This window comes from Ixodes scapularis, unplaced genomic scaffold, assembly GCF_016920785.2.
Source record: "Ixodes scapularis isolate PalLabHiFi unplaced genomic scaffold, ASM1692078v2 PGA_scaffold1__304_contigs__length_218370807, whole genome shotgun sequence".
NCBI lineage: Eukaryota > Metazoa > Arthropoda > Arachnida > Ixodida > Ixodidae > Ixodes > Ixodes scapularis.
The window spans coordinates 75,026,918-75,043,836 of NW_024609846.1; the positions used below are offsets into that span (position 1 = coordinate 75,026,918).

Below are 16,919 nucleotides of genomic sequence, written 5' to 3' on the forward strand. Positions count from 1 at the left end.
TTGAGATGAGAAGACAATCGATCCGCCGCCCTTTTTAGAACGCTTAGCTTAGCCAATCAAGATACTTTGGAAAGCCGAAACATAATGTCATGGATCCCGCCTAAAACAAATTCACGTGCAATTCATTGAACACCGATGGTTCCGGTATCGGCTTAGCACATCGACGGCTTTTCTCCGATTCCGTCTCACTGCAAGAATTAACCACATGATAACCTACAAGTTTGAGGGTTCCGTGCGTCGACAGCGGGTTCAAGAATATTTATGGTGCAATGAAATGCAAGAATGCAAGCGAGCTGGACAAGAATAATGAAAATAATCCCTGGAGAAAGGAAACAAAACGGACAGAGGACAAACATAAATCTTAAAACACAGCTAGGTTACTGGTGCGCGACCGAAAAAATCCGCCTGGTCCGGGTCTGGAACCCGGGACCTCTTCCGGGTTCGATACCCGGACCGGGCGGACTTTTTCGGTCGCGCACCAGTCACCTAGCTGTGTTTGGAGATTTGTGTTTGTCCTTTGTCCCTCTTGTTCCCATTCTCTAGGGATTATTAGCGTCATTCAAGAACGTTGTCTTTAATTTAAATATGAACAGCATCCATGGTCAGTAAATGGATCGGCCAAGGTAACTTTCCCAATATGTGCTCAAAACGAGTCATCAAACCTTTCAGAATATATTAAAACGTGTGTAAAAACGTCACAATATCGCTGTCCCTTTTGCTTTACACCCTGGTAATTTACACTGGCCTTAATTAATTTATGTCCGAAATAATTTCGGCTTCTGCCAACTGTATGTTAGCGATGCCGGGTTCCTTATACTGTGCGGCTCGTCAATAGTTTCAGTTGTTTCTGTGTGTTGCGCTCTTGTACGCCATGCGCCATTTAGTTGCTGCGCTCAGAGTATGAAACTCGGAGCGTCGTAGTAGGCATAAAAAAGCGTGGACTTCACGCTCCCAATGATGACAAACGAGCAGAAAACGTGCATTCAGCACGTTGCTGCCCAGCAACGCTCCAAAAGGTTGATCTTCCGCTTCCCAAGATGGCCGTCCGGTAGCCGCAATCGCGGAGCAGGGAAGTGCGCACAGCAATTATCATAAAGATCAGTGAGAAATACGGAATGAATACCCTCCTAGCCTCCATCAGGTAGGATTTCCGCTGTCGCCAACCATGTTCCGTTTGTCAATTTTTCACACGTCCCCTCTCCTCCAATAAAAACAGCACGAGATCCCTCCGTGAACAGACGTAGCACCCTCGTGTGGCATATAACCCCCGATGATTGCCCCTCCTCCCCCCCCCCCCTCCCCAAACACACACACACACGCCTGACATGTACTAAAGCCATAGAGCACGAGCTCAAACCATGGCTAGATGCTCGCACTGAACGAACCCTCGTGCAGCTTGCGTATGTAGCAAAGCTGTTAGCCCGTACAGTCTGCCCGTCAATAGCCTTCGCTTTAGTACATCCCAGGATGAGATGGAATATATCATAATAAAGCCAATGTGGTCTCACCATTTTGAGCAAAGGTGCGTGGGTAACTGATGCTATTTTTGTGGTCGCTTGCACGTAAACAACCAAAGGCTCGAACACAACAGACCCATTCATCTGGTTTGAAAAGAACTTGAGCGTTGGCTTGGCTTGGATGTTGTCTGCCAATTGTGCTTACTCAAACTGCACGATATTCGCCAAATATAGCAGACTGCCTCTTGACTTCTACTTTAGGCGTGCATGACTGCAATTTGGTAATTTCCAATTTTGACGAGTCCCAAATCGTGGGTGTACCACTGCAAACTCCTCTTAAAGGGCAACTCCGCTTTATTTTTGATATTTATAAAACTATGCAGCCCTCTTAGGTATCATATAGGAAGACCCCATGTCAAATGTTACGATCTAATTCCGTCCATACATTTAATAAACTGGCCAGCAACTTTCAAATGAGCCAAGTCGCCGAAATCTGCCAGCTCTAGCGTGCAACGCGAGGCGCAATCGTCAGCGCAGTAAATGCGACGGAGTTGGAGCGGCCAACGTTGAGCCACTACGTCAGATGCATGGCTACGCCATCCTCACGTTTTGTTTGTTTTTACTTCTCAGGGAGAAATTGAGCGATGACGTCATGAGTTTCTCCTCCCGGTGTTGGCTCAATGGCGTCAACGTGATCACCGTAACGCAGATGCGCCAGTTTGCGCTGCCCTGCGCGCTTATCCAACACCTCCTAGAAATAAGCCCGTAGCGCTCTTGTGGTGACGTCGCAAAGGAAGGCCATCGGAGGCGCGCGGCGAAGCGAAGGCAACGCGCGTGGATCGACCGTCGTAACGCGCTTTTCGTCACATACGCGTGTCTTATTGGCTAAAATGAAAGCTGCACATTGCAACGGGTCAAAGAAACACTTTATTACGCGGGCAAAACATTACACCGCTAAATAATCGATGCGAAATGGCACGAGATATGCGTATAAGACGTTTATAGAAAAATGTGATTGTTTTAAGTAGAATATATTGAGTCACGGAATTATTGCTGTAGGAATGCATACTTTCTACAGAAATTTTTTGAAAAAATGGTGAGATACGCAGTGATTGGACACAGCAATATAGATCTATTCAAAATCAGGTGTACGTAGCCAACGCGGTCACGGCTCGACGAGTGTCACGACCATGTAAGCGATGTTATCGCGTGCAGTCACTGAATTAAAATTAATGCAATTTCGATCGAATGACAATATGGGGCCGACAAATGAGCTTGCGACACTCATATAATCACTCAAAAGAGCGAGCCGATAAAATCCCGTATTATTTAATCAAAATTTATTAACTTTTCCGTGAGGCAGGGGTACTAAACTTACTCTTTACAATCAACTAATTTACTTCTCCCTATGGGCTCGAGCTGCCTACGAACAAAATATAACCCATTTTTTATACAATAATACAATTACCTTAATACAGTTGAGATTATAGTATAAATGCGGTAAAGGCAACAAAATAACTATAGTATAAATAAACACGTAAGCACAAACAACGCACTTTCATTAATCGCACAAACTTGTTATTTACCTTCCAGTAAAAACTAGAATATAACCACACATATTTACAAATGTCGACGCAATAGCAAGCGGAAAACGACGAAGAACGAAATTCCATTCTATCACGACATTAGAAAAAAATGAAAGCCCTTTACAAATCCCTGTAACGCCGAATTGGAGCGCAGCTCTTGAGGAGGAGTAGGGAAGGGTACTGAGGGGGGTCACGTCACCTGCGGGTAGTCACGTGACCCCGGGGAGGGGGGGGGGGGGTCACGTGACCTCGGTGGGGGTCACGTGACCTCAGGTGGGTCACGTGACCTCGGGTGTAGGGGGTCACGTGACCTCGGGGGGGGGGATCACGTGACCCCCCCCCCCGCCGGTTACGCCGACGCCGACGCCGCTCAGGCTGGAAACGGGCCCCTAAGAGCTGTGCTCTAAAATCGACTGCAGCACTTTACTTGCGTCTTACATGACCAAGAAAGCCCGTAAATAAGTTCTTCCTCATCTGTCGATCGTATCCATACGTCCCAAACGATCCATCACGAAAACATTTGAACACTAGCTTCTAGAAGTCTTTCCGTCGAAAGAGAGGTCATCGGCCAGTGTCATCCTTGATTAGTTGCCACACACGTCTCTCAAACCCTAGCAGGACTTGTTTCGCGAATCCACGCAAATGCCGTAGTATCAAGCGAACAGAAAGAAAAAAACTACTCGAGTCTGCGGTGACGACAAAAAGACGACGGGTAGGAAGTTAAAAAGAACCACACACACACACACACACGCGAGAGCAGCACCAGCAGTGTGGGACGAGAGGCTTAACATTGTCGACCCCTCTCTTGCTCGTGTGCGCTTACTCCCTGCGGCGATGAATGGATCTTTTTTCGGTTTCTTTTCCTTCTGAACTGTCTCAGCGTACCTTTGCAGACAGTCAGCAGCTCACACGCAACGTAAATTTACCAGAACCATAGCCCGTTCGTGGGAAGAATATGTCGCATTGGAAATTCTGAGCCGGTTCATTCGAAAAGTTGGGGGAGCTGCGGCTCTGCGCGCAGTACCGCGGTTACGGGGATAATCAAAAATATAAATTTGGTACTTTCAACATTAATAGCGCGTTGCATATTACGTTTATATTATATATATATAATAAATTGTAGAAGACAGCGCTTTTAAAACGTGTATTAATGTCGGATAAACGCGCACGAACATTAATGTGCCGACCGCGCCGATACGCGTCGACAGCGCATTTTCTCACGTAGTTGCGCCATGACCTTCATTCCTCCGCCATTGTGACGGGCCCACTCGGAGCGCTACGGCCTGATGTCTAGGAGGTGTTGGCTTATCGGTCTATTTTTCCGCTCCCCCTCTCCTCTTTCAACTTCTCCCCTTCCCCATCTCCCCCAAGCCATCACCGTCCACGCCATGCGAAGCGACCTGTCCGCGTCTCATGTCGTGTACCTCGCCCCCAGAAACGTCACAAGACCACGTGGGTCGACGTGACGTGGCCATGACTGTGACGACACGAGACCTTTGTTGCCTGACGCAACCGAAATTTCGCTTTCAGTATCAGCTGATGTTTAAATTGACTCCGTAAGTGTGACGTCAGGGGTCCAAACCGTGGTCCAAACAAACCGTTGCTAGGGTCGTTGTTATGGACAAATACATGTGGCTAGGTTTCGCTACGAAAACCCGACCGTTCAGAAATCGGGAGTAGGATTTAAACTTTTAAAAATCGCAGATATAGAAAGCTTGAATGTGATATATGTTGCGACAGAAGTGTGCCGGTAATCGCTTGTTTCTGAAATATTTACGACTGCAACTTCCGGTCCTCAAGGTGCCTGCAGCAGACGACGAATGCAAGAAGAATGCCGTCAGCCACACGCCCGCCGGCGAAGCTGGCGCCGGCGTCTGAATCGGGTGAATAAAGACGATATTCTGATATTGAATTTTTTTGTTGTTTTTTTGAGACACTTATAAGAATTCATTGCGGGGTGCGATGCAAAATATGGTTTATCGAAAGTCCAGGCGTCGATCGAGATGATCGTCTGCAAAAACATCGGAATGCACCCGTGAGAAAAGCACTTCAGGCGATCGCTAGAGATCCCAAATTTTGTTTCCGGACTCGCGCTATCGGAGGGTGCATCGTATCTGAATGTAACCATCGCGTGGAAAATTATTCTTGCCGTTTCTTTAGATTTACGCAAAACCCCAAAACGCGAAAGAGCTGGATAAAAAACATAAGGTGACTCTATTACAGATTGTACTCTCATCGCGGGTTCGATGGAGATCTTCACCGAAAGAGCACATCCATTAAATTTAATTTATACAAAAAAAATTGCGAAATTGCGATAGACATGCAATATTTTAATAACCTGAAAACCTCAATAATAATAATAACAAACGCCTTATCTCGACGGCGTACGATTTGTTTCTCATTCTTGCCGGCACTACGCCGGTAATGCACTTCAGGTCGTCGTCGTAACTGATCTCCATGACGTGGTTTGATTTTACGGAATTTTCGCCCCTATGAACAAAGCTGGGTTCTTCACAGAGCAAAAACCCACATTGCGGAGGCCTCTGCGGCCTTGGCGATTCACTTGCTTGTGTTGCTCGTTTACTGACGCAATTGAATGAAGACGCCCACTGCAACAAAGGCCATCAAACCTATCGTGTCGTCTGCTACCAAAGCAAAGCAGAGTGGAGCACTTCAAAAATGGCTTTATCGTTGCAATACGACGCTGAGATGACAAGAACATCTTTATAATTAAATATCAAGAAGCTAGGTTGCTTAAAAAAAATTATTTACTTATAAGCGAAAATCTAGCCTCGTGTGGAGTCTGCATGCATTAGTCCATAGCAACGTCTCTAGTAACGGTTTGTTTGGACCCAGACGCCAAGTTGTGACGTCATCACTTACGGGGAAAGTTAAGAATACACAAACAATATTCCACAATTCGCGAATCCGAAGACGTAAATCTGTTTAGTAATGCTTTGTGAAATGAAATCACATGAGAGCCTAAATTTTTCGGAATTGAGCGGAGTTGCCCTTTAACACGATTTCGGTACCCGCAGGGTGTAAAAATATATACCAAGGGTGTATGCCTTTCTGTACACCCTTGAATGTTCAGAAACATGTAAAAATGGTGGAGGAAGGGTGTGAACTGGAAAAAACACCCTTTTAACACGAACATGGTTGTTAAAATATTAGTGTGTACACAGTACAAACAGTCAGTGCTTTAGCTTTATTAAGCCTGGTTTAGTTTGGAGAGTTTGAATAAGAAGTGTCCTTCCTAATTTTTCTTTGACCTGCCCTTAGGCTTCTAACTCTTCTTCGGTTTCTTCTTTTCTTGCATCAGTGTCATTGGGCACACCTGAATCTGTTGTCAAATGGCATTCTCCGTTTTGACATAATCCCTCATCACCATTGTTGTACTGCAAATGAGAGAGAGAAAAAAAGAGTATTGAAATTTCAAATGTTCCTGAGATGTACACTCTAAAAAAATGGGGTGTATTACTACACCCTTTGTCCCATATATACACCTCGAAATTTCAATTCGACGTACAACTCCCTATAGTCGAACACACCACCCAATATTTTACGAGGGGCTTGATAGCCGAGTGGTACTACTTATTAAAATAGCTGATGTGCGTGTTACTGAATACAAAAAAAAATAAAAAAAATCGGGGTTTTTTTGGTTCTACTGCAAAAACTCGGTGTTTTCTTTGTGTGGTCTTTGATACGTTCCTTAGCTTCTTAAAAATTTATATCCCACCGTTATCAATCCCCTCGCACAACTTGGGGCCGTTTGTTGGACTAGAGGGCGCTCTACAGCGTACTGAAGTTTTGAGGTGTATTATATATGACAAAAGGGTGTAAGGTGATAACCTTTTTTTAGAGTGTAATTTGCCGTAACGGAACAGTTAAAAGTATGATATCATATAATTTATTAAATCTACAGCTGAATATAGCCGTGAAATGTACCTGCTACATTTAACGTAACAAATTTTACTCTAGACTGAGAGCGGAAAATCTCCACGGGATCTGATTTAATGCGACATCACGTGACGTTGTATTTTCCGCGGAAAGTTTATCATAAACTTATATTTGAAATACTTCATACTGAAATTAATTAAAATATTATAAAATATAACTCTTTAACGTTGTGCTGTGGCGATTGAAGAAAAAAGATTGCGTGTTAAAGAACCCAAAAGAAAATCTTGCCTCGTAATAAAAGGATTCTATTCCCCCTTTTGAGATTTTTCAGCTAAACGAAGAAAGAAATACAAAATATAGATTGAGACAAGGAATATACACATTAACTCAAATCTCACAAGCGTGAATAACCAACCAGCTCAGCACTGGGAAATCATGATTGTATTCCAACTACTCTGGCTCACATTCATTGAACTAATTTCTGTTACGTGGCATATGCGCAGCGGTCAAACGAAGCGGTCTACTCATATTCTTCACTTTTTATTCGGAGACATCACCTTCATTAGCCGCAAACAGTTTGCTTTCGAAACTCCTGTGAACGATACACTAAAAAATCATGACCCGCAGAAATAGATTGAGAAGCTACTTTGGCTAGGGAGGAAATCATACTTCCATTTAACAATGTACCGTCATGTGAAGAAATTCTTCTCTATATTTAGGGGGAACATTTACCTTCTGAGAGTACTATAAAAAAGGTCACGTGACGTCACATGATTCTGCAGCGTCACGTGACGTTACTGGACCATGTTAGGTCATATTAATGGATGTCAGTTACACGCTACGTCACAGTATTAAGTGCCAATATATTTCCTGCGTCTTTACCAACTTCAATTTCAGGACAGGGCAAGGTGCAATAAGGAAAAGTTTAGAGCATATACAATTTAATTGTGTTTTGTGATTGTGAAGAGTCACCGCCCAAATCCGAGATCATGGAGCATAGATGTTTAGACTAGGAATTAATCTCATATAAATAATGTAGTACCATACCATCTTGAGTTGTATTCTTCTGAGGGAATCATAACACAAAAACTGATAACCTTCGGCATAAACATGGCAGCATAGGAACTAAAGATATAAAACCGCGTGTACACCTCTTGGTGTTTCATATTGCAGAGAGGCTACTGTGAATTTGTTTGAAAATGAAAGGAATTACACTGCGTATGGGAAAAGCATACAAGTAAAACCCGCATGCACGGGAGCCGTACGTGTGGTTACAAGATTAGATTTGCTACTCACAAAGCATCGTTCTCCGTTCCCGAAGAAAAATTTGTCCCATGATTTGGTCTCAGCGTTCCAGCAGTAATAGTCGCAGCCTTCTCTTTTTTCCTCCTATAAAAATAATAAACCGGCTGAATAAATTGAAAGTAATATTCGCAAGATCTTGTATACACAGAGTGCTTCGCGTGCATGATTTACGAAATGAAATAATAGTTTGCGGACGCATTTAAATTCATAAAGTACTTCAAAAACATTTTGACAGAAAAGCGGCCTACATTAACGCGTTGAATTTGTTTACACTTCAGCACACGAAATGTTTTCATATATGTACTGAAAAAATTGTTACCGAGGCGGGTCTCGTTCCGTTTTGGCAATCGTGGGCCGCAGCGGTTGCGACGAAGGCCAGAGACACTGTAGACAATGAAGCAATAAACTTCAATTCAAGTAAGGCCACCCTCAAAGCTTTTATCTAACACATATTTGTCTTCAGCGTATGTATCGCAACTAATAATGTAACACTAAGCAAGCGAAAAGAATTACGAAGTGTTAGTTGATTCAGGGGCTCCAAGACACCAAAACAATATATGGAAGCGGTTCTTTAGAAATAACCTTGCAGTCTAATATTAAGGCCTCCGTTACTGCAAAGCTGATTCATGTTCTAAGCAACTATGCTCACGGCTATTGTGATTACGTTTATATCTTAAACATAGTTTTAATCACGAATGCGGTTCCAGAAATTTAATTTATGTTTAGACATTCAATTATAATAAAAAAGGTGGCAAGAGCACCTTTTTTGAACACGTTTTTTTTTTTTGTCATGGAGTACTGCACGGAAAAAATGTCTATACTTGTCAAAAACACCATGCATAAGTTCACTACGCAGAGTTTTGTTCATGTATTTTTTACCCAGGAGACTCGACAGATAGTAAACCATTCTAGGAGCAACTATGCAGGACCTTAGGCACAGGCTGCTATATTTGATGTTGTTTCACGAAATATATCTTCAAAATCTTCTGCGAAATTATTTTTTCTTATGTTGATCTGAACGAAAAATGAATATCGCAATTGTTTTGGAAGGTGAGTGGAAATGCGTAATATAGCCTCTCTATCGTTAAAACGTTTTGAATGCATAAGCTGTCCGTGAAAAAAAATTGTTACATTCAGTTTATTCATTACAGATATATGCCTTTTGGGCAAACGTATAATAAAACTAAGGAAGGGAATTCACTCTCAGTATATATTGTAAGCGAGGTTTTTCTTAGAAAGCTTCCACTCGGATATAATTAATGCACGTGGTATAGATTGTATGCTGTCAACAAAATTGGCAAGAGTGAAAAAAAAATATAAAAGAAAAACATGCTGTGTCTAAATAATACTGCCGTCGTGGTTTGGTCTTAAAACTCCTATACTTTTATTTACCACAATCGCGTGCAGTGCTGAGGCTATGTTTTGAGCTTGATATATCAATTTGACGTAAACTTGCGAGAGCTTTTGTCTAAAATGCACGATATAAGACTTTTGATATTCTTATCAATAAAATAAATTTATGTCTAATCTTTATTAAAAACAATCAATTTACGCATGCATAGGTTAAAAATCTGCGCCTGGAGTCCTCCATTCTAGCTCAGAGATTGATATCGGCTGAAAGTGTCGGGTAAATCAGGTAATGAGCACTCTTCATTTAATTACAGACCGATTTCATTAATCAGTTTTTCTTGCAAAATATTTGAGCATACTATTTATTATACCTTCGTTAATTTTCGTGATTGCAATTCATCATTTACATCATGTCAGCAAGGTTTCCGTAAAAGTTACTCGTACGAACAAAAATTTGCACAGTAAACTTTTTCTGCTATGGACAATGGCAATACATCGACTGCGTATTTTCTTAACGTTCATTCTTTTTTATTAACAGCTATCTGCATAAAGCATAGTAAACATCGACTGCAACATAATCGGGAGCATTCAGCATTTCCTATATAATACAACCCAATTCGTAACAGCTAACGACTTCGAATCCGCAACTTCTCTGGTTGAGCCTGATCTCCCGCAAGGCTCTGTTGTTGGCCCCCTGTTATTTCTCATTGACATGGATGATCTACCTGAATCTATCACTTCATTCATAAAGATGCTTGCCACCCATCGTGTCATTTTTCGTATTATGTCCTCTAGTGCTGATACCTTCTTTCTTCAATCTCCTCTAAACAAAACTTTCACTTGGTGTAGATCATGAAAAATGCCGCTTCTTAATAAGTGTAAATCAATGCGAATTTCACACCGCCTACTCAGTGCTATCGGTTGAAGAATATTGCAGATATTTTACTAGAGGAGGTTCCATCATATAAATACCTAGCAATTAATTTAACTGTACACCTCGTGCAAAACACACGTAAATTTTATAATTAAAAGCGCCAATCAGATGCCTTGATATTTACGGCGTAACTTCGTTATGGGGTTTTCATCTTTAAATCCTCAACTCTTTAAAAGTCTCGTTCATTTTAATCTTAAATACAGATCATCAATATGTGATCCAGGCAGCTAATTTCTTACTAATGAATTATAAGCGGTAGAACATCGCAGTCAAAGTCTAATTTCTGTAACTGCTCATGTTTATCAACTGTGCCATTAATGAAAACCTACTCAAATCTCCGTCACAATGTCCTAAGTAGAGGTGTGACGCGATTAGCTCTATTTCACAAAGTTGACCATTATATTCAGTCAATAAAAGCCAGCTTTTTTTAAGCCGTCAAGTAGAGGGCTGAGCTAGTTGCCTAAATGATTAAAAAAAACTCACCCAACACCAGCGTGATCTCAGTCAACCCCATAGCTTGTGTAGTGCTCTCAACGAGTATGTGATTGCTTATGCCCCAAAAGGGGACCATTATATACTCGCGAAAATTCCGGTTGGTTTTTAATTTGTTATGCACTTTTCGTCCGAACCTCAGACCGTTTTAGCATTTGCAGTGTCCTCTCGTGCTGGATTACGTAGTAATTCCTTTGTTCTAGACATTTTGAGCTTGATATATGAGTGTAAAGAAGCTGAAAGGACATTTGCACGATGACTCATCTACATGTTATATACACTGTCACTACAGGTGTCAACGCTTTTTGGAAGAAATGCTCCGGACTTTTACTTTTCGTTTCTATTTTAAGCTAACTGTAGCTAGTAAAATGTGATCAGCGGTTGTATAATCATAGTGTGTCCTCACTGAAGAAGAATATTCGAAGGTCGTTGATTCAAGATATATGCGTAGTATGATTAAAGGTTTCCGTGGTCATGATAAAATTGTAATATGTCCCGCTGCACAGTGTCTTATTATACAAACATATTTTAGTTGTTTCAGGATCGAGACCATGGTGCTTTCCTAAACTAAATATTTATATGCATGTTCATATATTAAATGTTGGTTTTGAAAATAGGGTTCATTCTCGCCAGCTCACGTGACTGGTTTCCTTATATGCAAAGAGTTTCCTTAGCGCCAGTTGTGGATTCAATGCTTCTGTTAGTGCAGTGGTTCTCAAATGGGGTTCCGTGGACCCTTTGGGATCGGCTAAGGCATTGTAGGGGTCCGCGAGGCCTTGCCTCATCAGTCAAGCCCGGTAGTAAAAGTTGCCTTTTCTCAGATTGAGAAGAAACATTCCAATTTTCGGGCAAGATCTCTCGTGTGAGTGTCAATGAGAGAAGTGTACTTCACACTAGCCCTTAGTTATATCCAAATATTAAATCATTATCATAATTATCCTATACCTCTTCCTTCCTCCCGTCACGAACCGGGTCCTCCATCATGTGCGCCGATCCAGAAGGGGTCCGCAAAACAGCATTGGTTGAGAACCACTGCGTTAGTATATTCATATTTTGATCCGATGACGTTAGGTCTAAAGTGTTGGTCTGTTTTCCCAACCGATGAAGCTATTTAAGGCGGCATGAGTATTTGGTCATTGTTTATTTTAGATTCGAAGTGCGTGAAGAACAGCTGTCAACAGTCGACAGCCCCCGCCTAAGAGCTATTAAATAAATTGATCAGGCACTTAATCTTTCTTGAATAATTAAGATAATATTACTTATAAAGACCACTTACTTCTGGAGCAACTGTGAATATTGTATCAAATTAGTATTGATAATCAGCAATAAATATACATAATTAAGTGACTTACACCTATGATTTTGAGTTTATGTACTTCGGAGTGGCTTAGGTGTATCATCTGAAGAAAACAGTACTCGACTGAAGTAAAAATTGAAAGGTGATGAATATCTTATCAGATGTTCATAAAAGCGCGTTAGGCGTAGCATGCGATTGCGACTGTGCTGTTTTTCGACTTTCGATACTCTTCACTATTCGGCAAGGTTCTGTAGATAAAATTATCTGTTCCAGCTCAACAGACATGCTCGTATTTTTGTAAAATAGCAAAGTCCATATTCTAAATAAAAAAAAAATGCTTCAATCTAGAAAATGCAATTGTTGGAAAATAAAACGCGTCCCTTCTAGAAATTAAAAACCTAACAATTTTTAAAAAATAAAACGGTGTGTTTGCGCTTGCTTTGCGATACTAAATTATTAACTTTCGTACATACTATATGTGTGTTTCTTTGGCCAAGGATAAATTGATTACCCTCAAGCATTCTAGTGCTTAATGTAATGCTGTATTTCAAATACTCTTCGTAAATTATTCGAAACATTTTTATGAAGGCCAAGCGGCGAGTCATTCATGGTAAGGAGATATATTATATTTGAAGAAACCACCTCAACTCACTTTATGGTCATATTGGACTGTATATAAAGGCCGCAGTCATTCTGGATTGCGAGCAATGAACAGGAAGGCAGTGCGCGGGGCTAATTGTTTTATATTGCCACGCTCGTCAGCGAGCGACCGCGCGCGTGGCCGTGTGGTTACCTTTTTGACTGTTGTGCAGAAAGTCTGGGTTCGATTCCAGTCAGTGGAATACTCTTTTATTTGTTCTTTCATTGCGTTCTCGTGAGTTCGAGAACATTCTCGTCAGATCGAGTTCTGAATGTTCCAGTCGCCGAACAATCTAGGCCGATTGTTCCAGAACCCAACGCGCGTAAATAAGGGACTCCGCGTGCTGATCTGCAGTCAGTTTTTGCCCAGCGTTCGACTCTGCTGCTACGCCGACTTCGACGCCCGCGACGCTCCGTTATTATCTTTTCTACCCTTTTATTTTTGGCACAAGTTCGCCACATTAAACGTTTATTTCTTTCTGTTTATCTATTGTTTATTGGTCACCACCCGTGACAATATTTGATAAGCTTTCACGCTACTTTTGCACCAAAGTTGAAAGCATATTAAATTGAGGTCGATTTCGTGCAAAATAGAATAGCGCAGAATATCATGATTTACTTAGCGTTCAGAGGGCTCTAGAAACATATATTAGTGCTTTTATTGCTGACTGAAAATATGCAAGAATTTGTGGAAATTTTTGGTGCTCTTCTTCGCTGTACAGTTCTTTTTTTTATCTCTATTCGTATCTGTTTCAATCAGTCGACAAACTATCACTTGAACGAGGCGATTGCTTGAGTAATTTTCTTGATGAAATTATCCCCATTTTATTATAATAAGCTGTGCGGGCCGAACCCGAGAACTACAAGTATTCACATGACACCCTCAAATGTGGAGCGCACATAAGCTTATAAATTTCGTCACTGAAATCGATTCAACAATAGAGCGGATGAACGTCGCGAATGTTCAGGTCCGCATCGGTGACTGTCTTCAAATTATTGCTTCATCACCTCCAGCAAGCTTAAGTGTCGAATTGTTATTTTTATATGATATTTCTTTTTGTGTTCGTTACACCTTGAAGACATTCATTAACTCAATCACCTATTCTTGATTTTTCTGCTTATGAACATCACTTTTCCTTCTAGATTTTGGAGGCAAATTCTATTGATGCATTTGTCAGATGTAGGGAAGCTACGTGACGTTAGTTTCTCCGCTAATTATGGCGGAAATCTGAATTTGTGCATAGGTCTCATGACGTAAATTTTCCGGCTAAATTTAGGGGGCAAACGGGATAGATGTATGTGCTACGTGTGGTAATGATTACGCTACGTTAATTTTCTCGCTAAATTTAGCGGAGACGCTGAGGGTGCTTAGGTCATGTGACGGTGATGCTCCCCCTAAATTCGCCGGGGAATCTAAATTGGTGTATGCTGGCGCGCCCCAAGTAGGCAGGGGGGCCGTGGCCTAAAGGCTATCGCGCTTGGCTCTCACGCGAAGGGCCAGGGTTCGATTTCTGGCCGCGGCTATACATTTTTTTTTTTGACACTGTAATGTGATGTTCTGGTGAATTCCAGAACCGCTTTGGGCTGATTCGAGGCTAGAATGTTCTACGCGCCGAACCTTCTACGCCGAATGCTCCAGAAGCCCACGCGTGTACAAAAGCGGCTCCGCCTGGCAAGCCGGAGTCAGTTTCGCCCCAGCCTTCGACTCTGCTCTTTCGCCAACCTCGACGATCTGCTGTTATCTTTTGTTTCCTTTTAATTTTTGGGCACAAGTTCACCTCAATTAAACGTTTCAGTTACTCCAGTTATTCTTTGTTTCCCCGCCTGTTTATTCGTGACATTTTGGTGGAGGTGAGGGGTAATCGCATGCCCCTGCAGCGTACCCCTCCGAGGACCCGGAGTGCAAGTCCGACAGCAAGCCCCCTACGACCCGACGAAGACACTACCAAGACCCGATTGAGTCGCCGCATTCAAGACCTACACCCGGAATTTGAACTCTTGCCACCCTGGACCGAGCAGTCAAAGAGGACGACGATGAACAACAAGTCGCCGCAGACCTCGAACGCTCCATCCGTCGTCTTCATGCCTGTCGCCCCACGCGATCCGACGCCATTCCATGGTGAGGCCAATGAGGATGTGGAGGTTTGGCTACAGCATTACGAACGAGTGGCCCGCCATAACCAATGGACACCAGAGCAGTGCCTCCAGAATGTCTACTTCGCTCTGGAAGGCACGGCGCGCACCTGGTTCGAGAACTACGAAGCGTCGATTTCGTCGTGGGAAGAGTTCCAGGCCGAGCTGCGACGCACCTTTGCCAACCAGCAGCGACGACAGCGTGCCGAAGACACCAAGGGCCAAACGAGAGTATCCAAGCTTCGTCGAAGACGTTCTCCGCCTCATGAACCGCGCCAACCCAAACGCTCCCGAAGAGAAAAAGTTGCGGGTCCTAATGCAGGGTGTGAAAGAAAAAAAATTTAGGGGGTCTCATGCGGAACCCGCCTACTATTGTCCATGGTTTCATCACTGAGGCCACCAACATCGAACGTGCCCTTCACGCAAGGGCCTCACACTACCAGAGACTTCCCGGCTTCCCTGCCCTCTCGCCGTCCAGCTGCAGCATCCCCGACATCCGCGACATCATCCGGGACGTGGTCCGGGAGGAAATCAAGAAGTTCCTGCCTGCTGCACACCAGCCTGCTTCGCTGTCAATAATTCCGAAGTTGTCCGCGAGGAAGTTCAGCGGGCATTCCAACCTGAGGCTCCTGCCAGCGCAGCAGTACCCGAGGAGCCTTCTCTGACCAACGCCGTGGTAGCTCGGAGACCGGCTCCAGCTGCCCGTGAGTATTCGACGCCATCTCGACGTGACCTAGCAGAGCCGCAGACTTTCCGACGTCGGGAAGGGCAACCGCAGCTCGTGCGCACTGAACAACCGGCGCCTAGAAAGAATGTCTGGCGCACGGCCGATCGACGACCACTGTGTTATCACTGCGGCGAGGCCGATCACGTCTACCGGAGGTGCCCGTACCGACAAATGGGCCTGCGAGGCTTCGCGCCGAGCGACTCGCGACCTCGCCTAGGGGAGCGACCAAAAGACATCGAGGAGTACCTCCGACGACCCCTTTCCCCGGTGCCGACTCCACTACAACCTAAATTTTGTTATCAACGGCTACGACGCATCGGCACTCGTGGACACCGGAGCAAACTACTCAGTCATGAGTGGGAGGCTCTCTCGCCGCCTGCGAAAAGTTACGACGCCCTGGGGAGGACCACAAATTTGAACCGCCGGAAGACACCTTATCGCGCCTGTCGGAAGTTGCACTGCTCGCGTCGAAATTCACGGCGAAGCGTGCCCTGTGAAATTCGTCGTTCTACAAGGCTGTTTCAGAGATGTCATTCTTGCCATGGACTTTCTGTGCGAATACGGCGCCGTCATCGACCTGGGTGAGAACAGATTGACGCTGCGGAAGCCTGTTCCACCTTCAGAGAAACTCCAAACAGCATCGTCAGCTGTGAGCTGAGATACTCTATTGAAATATAGTACTTCTCGTTCCTCTATGTGCGCCGCCGTTTCGCCTTTATATAGCTATTTAAAATAATTTACCAAGAGTATTAGTTATGCAGCATCATATTAAACACTGGCATGCTTGAGTGTAGCCAATTCCTCCTCGCCCAAAGATGCACCCATAGAGTATGCAAGCAAGTGATTACAGAGTACCGCAGAGCAAGCGTAAGCACGCCGTTTTTTTTTTTTTTTTCTTTTTTTTTAATGCCGCTAGGTCTTTGGTTTCTAGCAGATACACATGTTTTAATTTCTTGCAATTGCGTTTTTCAGATTGAAGCTCTTTTTTTTTTAATTCAGAATATGCACTTTGTTTTTTTACAAAAAATACGAGACTACCGTTGTGAGCAGGAAGGGACCATTAGGTCTGCACTACATTGCCGGCTAAAAAAGAGTATCG

At 43.3% G+C, this 16,919-nt stretch overlaps 1 protein-coding gene and 1 long non-coding RNA gene across 2 annotated transcripts in view; both read right to left on the reverse strand.

Moving 5' to 3' along the window:
• The window catches only part of LOC115331410, a 112,707-nt gene that overhangs the window by 35,337 nt on the left and 60,451 nt on the right, over positions 1 to 16,919 (reverse strand). The gene's annotated exons all lie outside the window — the stretch shown is intronic.
• On the reverse strand, positions 6,357 to 8,327 carry LOC120840177. The gene is made up of 2 exons (XR_006077775.1): positions 8,240 to 8,327; positions 6,357 to 6,441 (listed from the first exon to the last, which is right to left on the reverse strand). It is a non-coding gene; the product is annotated as an uncharacterized LOC120840177 (long non-coding RNA).